We start from the raw sequence: 13,521 nt of genomic DNA, 5'->3' as shown, positions 1-13,521 counted from the left end.
GAGGACCAAGTACAATCACGACAAAGAAAAAGACCGCCGAGATGGACGCGCGCGCTTGTGTGCCCAACAGTGCACAAACATAAACACAATGGCCGCTCTGCCGATTTTTTTCGGCTGATTAAACCGGACACCGGACCCTTAATCGGTCAGACCCTGCCCGTGACTCTAATGAGGACAATGTTAAAGTAATGAGGAAATGCCGAATATTACAAACTACTTACAGGATAACACGATAACAACAATAAACCTATCTTTATACAAATACCGTATTGGCCCGATTATAAGACGGCCCCGATTATAAGACGACCCCCTCTTTTTCAAGACTCAAGTTTGAAAAAAGACTTTTTGAACATCAAATTAATTTTTATACAGAAAATAATTACACTACATCTGAAACAGATGATTAGAACAATATATTTGAGAGAAAAAGCATGTTATTTTGCCACATTCAAATCTTAATATATGAACATTTAAATCTGTAAACTAAAGTGCAATCACATTAGTAAATGAATGGCTTCTGATTTTTTAAATGTAGATTCCATCATAACTTCTCCTCAGCTGCCGGTTAACCTGGCCGATCTTCGACCCACTTTTCTCCAGATTGTCGCTACGTTTCTCCATTTTCTGTTATCTCTTCGATTATTTTCTTCTCTTTTCTTTCTTACCGCTCTTTTTTATTTTTCTTCTTCGTGCTACCGCTATTTTTATTTTTATTCTTTATGACAGGGATTCACTTTGGCCTGGGGAGTCAAGTTCAGCATTCGTTTCAATGATATCTGGCGCCATCTAGCGTCGTGAATGGGTATATCGTCTAAACCCCGAATATAAGACGACCCCCACTTTTTTTTGCATTATTTCAATGCAAAAAACAGTCTTATATTTGGGCCAATTCTGTAGTCCTCGGATGTTGTCAGTGAAAAGTTACAAAGGCAGCTTGTTTGCATTGGCTGCCACGTGACAAAGTGGCGAGAGCCATTTTTATTGTCCTGCCTCTTGCCGCCACCAGAAGGCTCCCTCACTAAAGGAGCCGCTCAGGCTGTCTTCCTGCCAAGGTGCCGAAAAGGGAAAAGGCGACCAGGTGCAGCCCTCCATTATATCCGCTTGTCTTCAAGGACAAAGACAAAGCTGGCGCCGCTCGTCCGCTTTCATGCCGTCGTGTTTTGCGCGGGACACTGCGATATAATAAGCAGCACATCCTGAATAAAAACGACGAGGGTAAACTGTATTGTTCTCCCGCCGTGGCCACTCACAGCGGCGGCTCTTTTGTAATGACCATGTAAGCCGGAGCCGCCCTGTGACCTTTGTGGCCAGAGGGGGGTCCAGATGGAGAGCTCGTCTGCCCTCTTTTCTTCTTCTACCCAGATTTTTTTTTCCTCCCCGCCTTCCTTCTCTTTTTCTCCTCAAGCAATATCATCATCCATTCGCATCAGCTCCAACACGTGAGCAAGCTCGACTCGAGAGGCAAATGTCAATGGCCATCAGACGGCTGGAAAAGGTCAGGAGTTCACACGGGGGGAGGCTCAGACACGCAAGCGTGTGTGTGTGTATGTGTGTGTGTGTGTGTGTGCGTGTGTGTGTGTGTGTGTGTGCACTGGCAGACATTTTTCCATGTGAATCACACCAGCGGCAGGAAACGCTCGCCAATTGGATGCTGACAAAATAGCGGCACATCCCGACCAGAAGGGGGGGGGGGGGGGGGGGGAAATCTAATGAGCCCGAGAATGATTTATTAATTCCCTGGCTTCCGACTCCCAGAGTGCACGGCTAAAAGCATGAAATGGATTAAATAAATACAATTAATAAGGGGGAATCAAACAATCCGCTGCGCTGCGTATAATTACCCCGGCCACGGCCATCAGATTTATTTATTTCCGTTGGCTAATAGCGAAGGAATCGATAAGGCCTTAATGCCAGTCAGAGTGCGCTTTGTGAACTCTGCAAGCGCCGAGCGTGCATTAACATAATCACCTGACACAAGCACAAGTGGCCCAGTCCAATACATCACATGCGGTCGCTTGCATAATAGCGCGCAGAGCCTTTTATTGTGCCGCTCCAAACTGCCTTTATTTCATAGGCCGTCGCAGATTAGTATCTATAAAGGGAAGATGGCCATCATCTCATCTTGATCATTACCGACAGACTTAATTGAACAATGAGAGGACATGTTCCTCTCTTTCTCCCACCCTCCTCCTCTTCCTCCTCCTTCTTGTCTCCTCCTTGCTCTTGTATAATACCTCCCCCTCACCCCCCGCCTTTCCTTCCTAGTATGCAATGTGGGGCAGCACTTCCACCCTCCCAAAAAGGCAACATATTAAAAATGAATAGGCATCATAAACAATCCTCCAGCCGTATGCAGGAATAATGAATGGAATTCGAAGAATAAGCCTTTGCTTTGCTTATTGACAAAACTAATTTCTGATGCTTTACTCCCTTAAGAGCTGGCTGGCATCCACCGCCGCACTGCCTGCTGTGTGCAGACAACGGGAGCGTAAATAAACACGCCGATTAAGCCACCCACTCAGGGAAGCATCAAGGTACTCGGCGCTAGCGCGCGCGCGCACACACACACAAACACACACAGTGCACGAAAGCACGGGGTGAAAACACACATTGGCCAGCAACCTCGGTGCGGCCGCCTCCACGCGAGCGCCTTTAAATAAAAAGATGTTTAATTAACGATATTGAAGCATGGTGTCACAATTAGGAAGATATACGGCCAAACGAGGCAGCGGGCGTGATGGAGCTTCCTCATCTCGGACTGGCAGCAGGCAACCGACGCTGGACTGGATCCATTTCCCATCAATGGAGTAATGCAATATACTCTTCAGCAAGCTGGCGCGAGCGCCTTTTGCATCCTTCCTCGACGCGCTCCTGTCCCGCTCACGTGACCCGGCGTTGGCTGTGCTTTCTATTGATTGTGTGGGCACATGTCATCTAGGGTTTCAGCAGTTAATAAATCAGGCCTGCTCCTGACACAGCCGCTCTGCAAGTGTGTGTGTGTGTGTGTGTGTGTGTGTGGGCCTGTCACGGACCAGTCAGCAGGAGTGAAAGCGACAGCCACATGATAATGTAACATCACCACCATTCATCCCTGCCACGCAGCATTCTCAGACAAAACAACAACCTAGGAACCTGGAGAAGGAAGGGAGGGCTGGGGTGGGGGGGGGGAGCTGTGTGTGATTTACAGCAGACATGACAAGTATCACTAATACAAGTCCTCGCCTCCGTGCTCCACCGGGGAGTTCAGCATCCGCTCATCTGCATTTGCTACAAGCACGCGCCGCCGCGTCATTCCTCAAAGTGACCCACACTGGGACCAAACTCTACTCAGATAAGGCAGGCTATTATCATTGCTGGCGGTACAGTGACGTTTGGATGTATGCACCTTATTGTCTGCAAGACGACGTCAAACAAAACAAAACTAGAAAAATAGAACCGATTTTGTTACAGTTTTTTTTTTTTTAATCCTTTCAAGCACAACACTCACTACGTGGACAGCTTATCATGTTATCGGGTTAGAGGTTATCAATACAGGTCCATGAAAGGGTTAAGTCAGGTCACGGCTTGAGATGCACACTCGAAGGAGATCCACGACAAAAGTTTTTGCTTTCACAAAGATAATTATGCAGTTTGGTTTGACACTCTCAAACAGGCATTAACCTACTTCCAAAGAACGCAAAATGAATATGTGCCACATCAATTGGAATTTGCTGTTTACAAAAGAAAAAAAAATCGCACTCAAACATGCCTGCAATGTCTTGAAAATGCAACACAGTAGAGGCTGGGATGTAGATTTGTGGTATCTGTCAATGGACTCCGGGGAGTGTCTCGTGGCCCAAAATGTTCCCTCCATCACCAGGTAATGGAAAACTGTACAGGCTCAGTACACAAGGGCACCGTCATAAAGTCGCTCTAAAACAGCTTTATGTTTTATCAGCCATCTCGAGTATCATGTGCAGAAAGGGAGTGTTGTATCTGACACTGGGCGGGCACGGTGGGGGTGGTGGGGGAATACCAAGGACGAGGAAAAAACGCCAAAGAAACGCTTTAGGGACAAGGAGCGGTTGGGGGGGGCGATAGGTGGGGGTGGGGCGGGCATGGCGAAGGCGAGGAAGGGGAGAGAGAGCGATGGATGGAGAATGAAAGGCGAAAAATAGAAATGGAATCGGAAAGCGAGGTGTCAATTAAAAAAATGAACCCCAGTGCATTTGGGAGGTGACAGCTGGTAGGAGACGAGCTGACAGGCGTCACATTAGGCGGATTTGGTGGCCGCTCCCCTCATCCCCTCCCTTTTTTTTTTTTATCCCCCCCGTTCGCCTCCCTCTCACTGGCTTTCTCCGCCGATGATGGGTACTTTCGCATGCGTCTGCGAGCGAGGCAAGAACTCAGCTTGGTGTTTTTCAGAACAAGTTCTCCCTGCAGCTACTCCTAATAACGGTAATTATCGTCAGCATCCCAGGCCTAAGCAGGCCAGTTTGAGGCCCGGGGGCTTGGCCTGATAATGAGGAAGCCAGTGCCAGAGGAGAAGACCATTCAGAACACCCCCTTGCCACCATAGCACTGCACTCCAATTTACGCTAAAAGAAAAAAAAAACCCTTCATTAAAATAATTCATTGTTACGCTAGTCGATATAGTAGCCCCGGGCTGTCAGTCTTTCTCAAGGTGTGTGGAAATAAAGATCTCTGAGACTGCGCTGTATGTAGTCCTTGGGGTCGCATTGAAAAATGAGGATGAGAAAAATCACGTGCTGGTGAAGACAAAGACCTGCCTATGGACCAGGCACAGAAAAGTACCGCTCACTCATCTGACTGACTGAACTAACTTCGCGATCAAGCATAACTTGAGAACGATGCCTGGACAGGGGAATTCAGATAGTGTCAAACTTCGGTTTGCGAACATCTCGGTTCTGGACCAATAGGGTTTTCAACCAAATATTTCGATCTTTTTATACCTCGGATGACGAACACATTTCGGTTCTCGAACAAAGTGAGCGCACTTGAATGCACCACTTGACTCCTCTCACCTTCCTTACACGAGGAAATGACACTTCCTCGTGTAGACGAGGAAGTGACGCTTGCTCGTGTCGCTTTCCATTGTAAGCAGACGTATTCAATAAACTTTATTTATTTTTTTTAAAGAGCGTGGTTTCGGTTTTCGAACAGCCTTCTGGAACGGATTATGGACGAAAAACGAGGTTTGACTGTACATCCAAAAGTAGTGTTCTACGCAAGACCATACACTCTAAAGCCAAAACTTGCCTGAGTCTAGCATTCACTGTAGCTATTTGTACATCAGAAGAGAAGATAGATAGAAGCTATGGAAAGGAGTCTTGGAAAACTTACACCGAGAGATTTTGGTCACAGCCTAGTCTCATTCTGAGATTTTACAAAGATTAAATTTTGCAAGGTCACGAATTACAAGAGTACAACTAGTTTCTTTCAGCTTTCTTTTCCGCCCACAATGCAAATATCTTAAAAGTAAGTTGTTGTTCGGCCTTTTTGTTATTATCACAGGAATGAAGTTGAAGAACAGATGATCAGTGCTGGTTTTGATCCAAAATCCAGATTCTGGCCAGTCCACGACCAAAATAAGACCAAAACCTTTGGGAGTGACAAGAAGAAGGCTTTCAAAATATGTTCTCAAGATTGTTCTTGAGACGAAGACTGGACTAGAGTTTGGCATCACTGCAGAAAATTCTCGTGTATTGCCACAATCTGTCCTTCCATCCATTATCTGAACCGCTTTATCCTCACGAGGGTCGGGGGGTGGGGGTGCTTGCTGGAGCCTATCGCCGCAGTAGGCGGGGGACACCCTGAACTGGTTGCCGGCCAATCGCAGGGCACACAGAGACGAACAACCGTCCGCGCTCACACTCACACGGAGGGACAATTTTGAGTGTTCAATCAGCCCGCCATGCATGTTTTTTGGAATGTGGGAGGAAACCGGAGTACCCGGAGAAAACCCACGCATGCACAGGGAGAACATGCAAACTCCATAAAGGTATTTTAAATAGCATTTTATTTCAAATGCTATTTAAATATTTACACTATTCCTTGCAAGGTAAATGAAGTACCTGACGTTGTTGACTGAACAGAAAGTAGGATTTCAATCAGAAATTTTGCGACCACATTTTTGGATGGCATTCAGAAACCTCATATCGGGCGACCTGATTAAATATATTATCTGGAAATGTTTTTGACTTCTGGTAAGATTAACAGTGAGAGAAAAAAAAAAAGAAAAAAAAATCCCACTTGCTTCTGATTGGCCGTCTACCAGAAGCCTGCCAAGGGGAATTGTCTCAATACAGCTTGGTGCTGCGCCAGCAGCCGATGATCACATAAAGAAATGTGTGACGGAATGATGTCAGCTTGACGTGGAAAAAGAAGGGACCAAAAAAAATTGAACTAAAGCATTCAAGGCAATCTGAAGACAAGGAGGAACAAAACTTTTTTTTTATTTTTTATAAAAGTTCACTTTGTTTCAAACTTTGCCGTTGCTACTTTATTACAATACCAAATGAATGCAATTATGACCGCAAACGAAAATGAGCTTGATTTATTTATCGGAGTGGAATTGTGTCGCGTTTGCCGATAAATAACATCGAATCAAATGGCATCCGGCGCACTGATGCTGAAACGGAGCGTTTATTGACAGATGGCGAGGCGTCGCAAGTCGGCGACGGTGGCGGTCCTGCCCTACAAGCGTCCCCGTGGGCCGGGACGTGACGCGGAACAAGCGGCCCGGTAACACGAGCCTCCTCACGCCTGTGCCGTGTGTGTTTCTGAGCATGGCACATTTCATAAGGCTCCGCTCTTTGACTGGTGATGAGTTTATGCGAAGGTAATTAACAGTAATTAATCCTTAATTACAGCAATTAGCACAGTCGCAGTAAATTAAGCCACATCTGGAGGCATGGCACTGAGCAGGGGTGGGAGGCTTTTTGACAATGGGGGGGAGAGAGACTGAAGCTGATGTTCTTGTTCCGCTCTGCCTGGTGGGCCCGGGTCACCACCTGGGTGCCATGGTGAGCCTCCTCAACTGTGGCGGGGGAGATGTCTGAGAGCCCGAGGTTCCTTTCTGAACATCTGAGGGAGAAAGGCTCCCTCAAGCTAGCGTGCAAGGACGGCCGCCATATGGACGCCGCGAGACGACATCACTCCTGGTTCTGCTCGGCTTTGCTCGGCTACGCTCGACAACTTGCAACACGCGTTAGCTGACGGGGAAGAAGTAGGGGGGGAACTGGCTGGCTTTCAAACTCGCCTTGCTGGAAGCACCAAAGTGGAAACGCTGCTCACTGGGGGAAAGGACATAGAATGGTGATCTGGAGAGATCTGCACAAACGTCCGGAGACGGAAACCTTCATTAATGAAGCAATCAATCAGGGGGTTGTTTAGGCCCCTGCATTCTTAATCTTCTACTTTGACTGCTCATACACAAATTGCAATTTTTTTGGACTCTACATTACTCTTGTAGTGTACTTGAGACACACCGACAATCGCGAATGTCCGTCTCTAAAAGAATATCTGTTGTAGTATCACGACTGACCTATGAGAGACAATCCACAAGGGCAGCCAGAAAATCAGAACAAGAGGACATAGAAGAAGCGGGCCCGGCTGAAGACCTTTTGACACCTCACACGGCAACATGCAGCGCTACGAGGTTGCGAGGACGGAACGCCGTGCCGCGTCGCGCTACTTTAGTCGGAATATGTTCAACTGAGAGCGCCGTCACAGTGACATCGCAAGACGCATCCAAAAGGAGAAGTGCTGGTGGAGTGATTTCAGAGTGCTCACAGCAATTCACCAACCAGCGGGCTAAGTGTCCTTGTTAGTTCCTGGTTGGCTGCTACGCAAGCATTTCCAAATATGGGCAAGCTTGCACGAGGGGCACTGTTATCCTTGGGCGCTGTCCCGCTGCGAACACCAAGAAAACTAAGTGCAGTGTGAAAAAATCATTTACTGTTTGCTTCACTTTTGGTAACTCCTTGTCCAGTGTACAGAATAGCAAGATAATCATTTAATGATCCCTAGTGGCATAAATTCATGTGTTGCAGCAGTTTAGAGAATAGTAGCACACAATGAATTATCTGAATAAATAAAAAGAAGAATAAACAAACAATAAGGATAAAGTGTCATAGAGCAGCAGAAAACAAAAACATTATGATAAGAGGTTGTGCTGAGGAGGGCATTGTCAAAAGTTGTGGCCCACATTGCTGCTGTACAATCGCTTTGTTTTTATTTGTGGTGAATGACTTGGCAAACACGCTCGAGAAATTCTCAACACAACTTGGTGCTCCTCAATTTTTGTCTGGCAACAATGCACGCTTCAGGTGCTTTCCTAACTTGTTATCGTATTGGTGATCGTAAAAACAGGACGGGTTGAATTGTCAATTGTGACGGTGATCGTTTTCTGAGTAGATCAGGGAGAAAAATCCAGTCTTAACACACCCCACACAAAGACATACGATAATTAGCATACTTTGATCGGCGACATCATTGCTGTCCACTGGAAACTGTGTACGTATACCCTCAAATAGCAGGGGTCCCAATACTTTTGTCCACTGTGTGCTCCACGACACATCCGGCCTTCCGCTCCACTATTTAAAACGATTGTGAGTCATTATTTGCATGACCTCGTGATGCATTTCATTTCCACCAGGAGCAATAGATTCCATGATGACAATGCTCCTCTCTATGAGGCACAAGTGGTCACTGAGTGCTTTGAATGGCATGATAATGATGTTAGCCTTATGCCAATTCCTCCTCGGTAAACTGATATGATCCGATTGCCTTGGCTATATATAGACATGTTCCAAATGGAGCCTTTCTGTGTACATGTCGGTTATTTCCAGCGAGTGCCCCGAACAGAAAAGGCAGATAACGATCGATTCTTGTCTCTTTTTAATGGTGGCCATTTGAGTTTGGCTCATTTCTGGGCTGTCATAAAAAAGGGTGATACATAAAAATAAAAAAAAGCCCCAAACCCTTCCACAAGTTTGGATCACAAAACCGCAAAGCAACAAGGGACACGGTTGTTGCCTCATGACACAGCACAAAGATAACTAAGTGCTTTGTCAATGTTGTGCGGCCGCTTGAAAAGCTGCTTTCAATGTTGAATAAGCTGACATGACTTTTAACACCCATTGGATTTTCGGGCAAATGGAGAAATCCCCGTCCTGAATACTCTGGAAAAGCCTGTAGGTCATAGTCACAGTACTAGATGTTATTGATTTATTTATGTATTGTGGTGGGAGGGTGGGGGGGGGGGGGGTAATAAATGATTTAGTCAAGAATCAGTCTATTGTACAAAGGAATCAGCCCTCTCACGTTGTGCTCGGTTGGAGTCAGGTGCTTGGACACACTTTGCTTGCTCACTACATGTGTTTTGAAACACGATTCTACATTTGCTTTGTGGTTTTTGCATTGGCATCTGCACTGGAACAATGCTACTTTTCAAAGTGGGAGCAAGGCCTGTCAGGTCATAATCAAATTTGCCTTCATATCTTCAATGAATACATGCCCTTGCCAAATTTTTGGACACAGTTTGTCCTTCAACAGCAGTAGAAAGTTTAACCAAATTATTTGACTGGCAATATACAGCTAACACATACAGTAAATAACAATTCTGATAATCAATTATATATTTAAAAAAATATATAAAATAAAATTAATCGTAATAGTCATAGAGGTGCAGGAGCAAATATACAAAAAACTACAAAATTCTATAATAATGGACAAAAAACCCTAAAATGATTTCTTACACAGGTCAGCAAATTTGTACATTTTCTTTTTAAATCAGCAATTCAATTAAAATGTTCCAGATCAGGGGTGTCAAACAAATTTTTGTCGTGGGCCACATTATCAGAATCAGAATCAGATAGTAACCAGTTCCCTTGGAGGGCCGTTATGAATCCAGATAAGGAAGTCAAGAATAATGGTTTATTCGACGATCCTATAATGAGGGTTTTGGTAACAAGAAAACTTACAATAGCTCTCTTATATATTACACATGAGAATTTGAAATTTTGGTAACAATTTTAGCAAGCAGCATAGAACAACATGTTTGATTTGCTTTTGCGGGCCACGTGAAATGATGTGGCGGGCCAGATCTGGCCCCTGGGCCTCGAGTTTGAACCAGTTATCTTGATCTAAAATGTGCCCGTTTTTCCTGTAGTGCCGCAGGTTTTCACAACAGTAACAATAATATAATAACACAAAAAATTAATACAGTAATATATTTTGTTATATTTCTGAATTGAGAGCAAGGTTCAGCAACAGGTGGATTTTTTTTCCTATAAAAAAAACGCATGGTCAAATCCACAATGAGCAGCTTGGATCAAATTTAAAAGCCAATAATGAAAATATCTCAAAAACCTGATGTGCCACAAAAAATAAATAAGTCGAAAGAAAATTTTTGAAATCAGCGTGAAAAATACTTTTCGGGACACATAAGACCATCTCTGATTAATATTTGCTGTTAACTATTAAATTGACGACAAAGCGAAGCAGCAGCCGGAAGAGGTCATCCAAGCTGAGCACCAAGTTGAACACCAAGTCGAGACACAGAATTCAATGTGCCAAAAATTGGCCATTGTTGAAATATTTCAATACGTGAAAGATTCTCTCCAGCGGGACATACTGTACACACACATAGACACTCGCTGCCGGTGTTAGCATTTGTCATGGAGCCTCGCATCAAGGCAGAAGCGGTCCGAGCAGCTTTGCTCTGCTGCGTGTGCACTTTGTTTGGACGCTGTCACAACTCCACAAATCCCAGCGAGGTTTGCAGCATTGCCAGGCCCGGGCGCTCGCCAGTGGGAGCAACGCAAAGTGTGCCCCTCGCTGTCAGCACCGGAAAACAATATGAGGGATCACACTCCATTTGTGAAACCGTGCACGCCTCGCTTGGCTTTGAGACATGACTTCCTTGTGGGATTTGGATTGGGATTAAAAGAAACGTCGGGGTGGTGCGACTTTGAATTCATTACTGAATAGCACTGTGCAAATGCAACATGATAGCTCCTTTATTTGATGGGGGACATTGCAGCAAAAGGCTGAAAAATGCAAGTATCTGCTCGCGTTCTGATTTTTGGTTCCTTTTTTAAACAAAATACAATATTTTAGTTAAATTTCAGATAAAAGATTAATTGGTGACACATTCTGGAGAGTGATGACGTCTTGACAATACACAATACTGTATTTTGACAAAAGAATGGTGTGCTGAATTTACACGATTTTATTTCCATCAAATTGTTGCACAAAAAAATAATCATCTAGATCCAGTAGGGGTTGGAAATATGGCAAAAAGATCATATCGTGATTTTTGAAAAATAAAAATCACAATTTTATCATAATTCTTTTTTTAGATTGTTTTTTTTAAAAGATTGATTTGTACATTACTGACCATTGCCCTCATATAAAACATGTTTAAAATGACATTTTAAGTCAAATGAGCTTTTCGAACAGGTTTTAATTAAAGTAGTGCAATTTTTATCATATTGCACAATGAACGTTAACATAAAAGGCAATGAACAACACATGACACTTTTGTAACATAAAAACTAAACCCACCAAATAGGTTATTAAAAAAAGGGTCAATTCAAAATGAAAAAGAAATCATAATAATGAATGGACAGCCTGAATTTGGTGTTCAATCTCATCGCGGCATTCAGAGTAGAGAGTAGCAGTAGCTGGAGAAATATTTACAGCTGCGCAGCTCACAAGTACTTTGAGCAGACTTTGAAACCCCTCCATTTCGACTGACTGTTTTGATGGTTATGATCATGAGTCACTGCCTCAGTTCCGTCTTTCCGCCGCTTGCTTGTTTTTTTTCATATGGAGTGCACTTGTTTAAAAGACTGTGTTACCGTGGGCCTGAATTACCTTGGAGCTAGCGGCTGCCTCTAGCTGCCATGTGTCTGATCTCCATTTTGTTTGGCTGTCTGTGTCATATTATGGCTGCTGTCTCCGCAAGTTTGATTAAATAATTTCGTCATGTTGCCATCCGACGTCAGCACAGAGTCTGCAAACTTTGGATTTAACTTTGGTTTGCACCTTGTCCTCCGGGGGAAAAGCCAAACCACACTATGGAAGTGGAGGGGGGGTTTTCGGGACCAACTCAGTTTCGCTTTGGCTTTCCCGCTACACAAACAAACAAGGAGGCAGGACATTCACTGCATTGTGCATGCTATGATTGGTTCGTCGGGTGCGTGTCAGCGGCTCTGAGCCCCGATAGAGCTAAACTGGGTACAATGCGCCCGTTAGACGATTTCATGGTCTTTTGGCTTTATGGAATCGTCAACATGTTAAAGTTCTTCATCACCTAATATCGTCGTATCGTCCACCACTAGGATCCAGATACAATTATAAGAACACTCTGCATCTACTTAAACTTAACAAAAAATAAATAAAAATAAAAATAACGATACAATACGTAATAATATTGATATTTCATCCCAGGATGTAAGAAGGAGGTTCAAGCTTGGACAAACGGTTCAGGCAAAAAACGTTGGCCGTGACAATGCAAGCACACGCGAGAGGACTGAGAGCGCCCGAGTGTGTTTACAGCAGAAGTAGTGGTCTGAGCAGTCTAAGTGACCACTCCACCCGCGGATAAAGCCAAGTCATTAATCACGGGCCTGTGGGATGGTCCCACTGCAGCAGAATAGTGGGTCACAGGGAGCTCCTGCTGTCACTTAGCAGTCAAAATGTATGTGTGTCTCAGAGTCGTGTTGGAGTGGCACTACAGCGGTGGAGTGCTTTTTTTCCCCTTTATTCGGGTGGGAATGTGTCATTTAGCCTGCAGCTAGCAAGAGCACATAGCACCAAGGAATTAATGCATTAATGCAAACACCAGCGTGCAAGTGCTAGACGACATCTCAATGAAAAGCGTATCGACTCATCCACTGCAGATGAAAGCTGCATTTTTTTCTGCCCGAAAAGCGCAGGCTTGATTTTAAAAAATAAATAAATAATAAAAATAATCAAGACAACGAGGCTTCTTAAGAAGGCTGCAAAACGCTTGACTAATCAGACAGCCCCGTGGCATCCGTCGCACATGTCAGAATATACCTTTCAAATAAGACAAATGTGCGTCTGCTCAATGCACATTCCAGCCACGTTTGACCCATTTTCCAGACAGAAACCGCAGGTTAATATGTGTTAAATCTGCATGTGTCTGTCAATCAGTAGACCTCATAGTGATTTCTCAGCATTGAGGAAAAACAAGCTAGCCTGCTCCAAAAGGAGAACAAAGAATATTACAGAGCTCTCAGCATGATGCAGACACAAGAAAATATTGTTAATGGCATATTATGCATCAGCCCCCACCCATGCCCCCATCTAAATAGTTCTGAAGTTTCTTGAATACAATACACAACAGTTATTGTGATAAAGAATTACCGGTATGTCTTGCTGAAATTAGGTATTTTTGGTACACTTCTCATAATGGATGTCATTAGCATGCACAGGCGAGTTGGTGTGTTTTATGTCTTCTATGTTATGGTGCATTGTACTGGGCAT

The 13,521-nt window shown here is 44.3% G+C and overlaps 1 protein-coding gene across 2 annotated transcripts in view; it reads right to left on the bottom strand.

The window, feature by feature from the left end:
- Nucleotides 1–13,521, bottom strand: part of pbx1a (pre-B-cell leukemia homeobox 1a) — a 73,790-nt gene that overhangs the window by 19,388 nt on the left and 40,881 nt on the right. The gene's annotated exons all lie outside the window — the stretch shown is intronic.

This window comes from Hippocampus zosterae, chromosome 15 (genome assembly GCF_025434085.1).
Source record: "Hippocampus zosterae strain Florida chromosome 15, ASM2543408v3, whole genome shotgun sequence".
Taxonomy (NCBI): Eukaryota; Metazoa; Chordata; class Actinopteri; order Syngnathiformes; family Syngnathidae; genus Hippocampus; species Hippocampus zosterae.
Note: the sequence above shows the minus strand (reverse complement) of the source record. Positions and strands in the feature narration are given on the sequence as shown.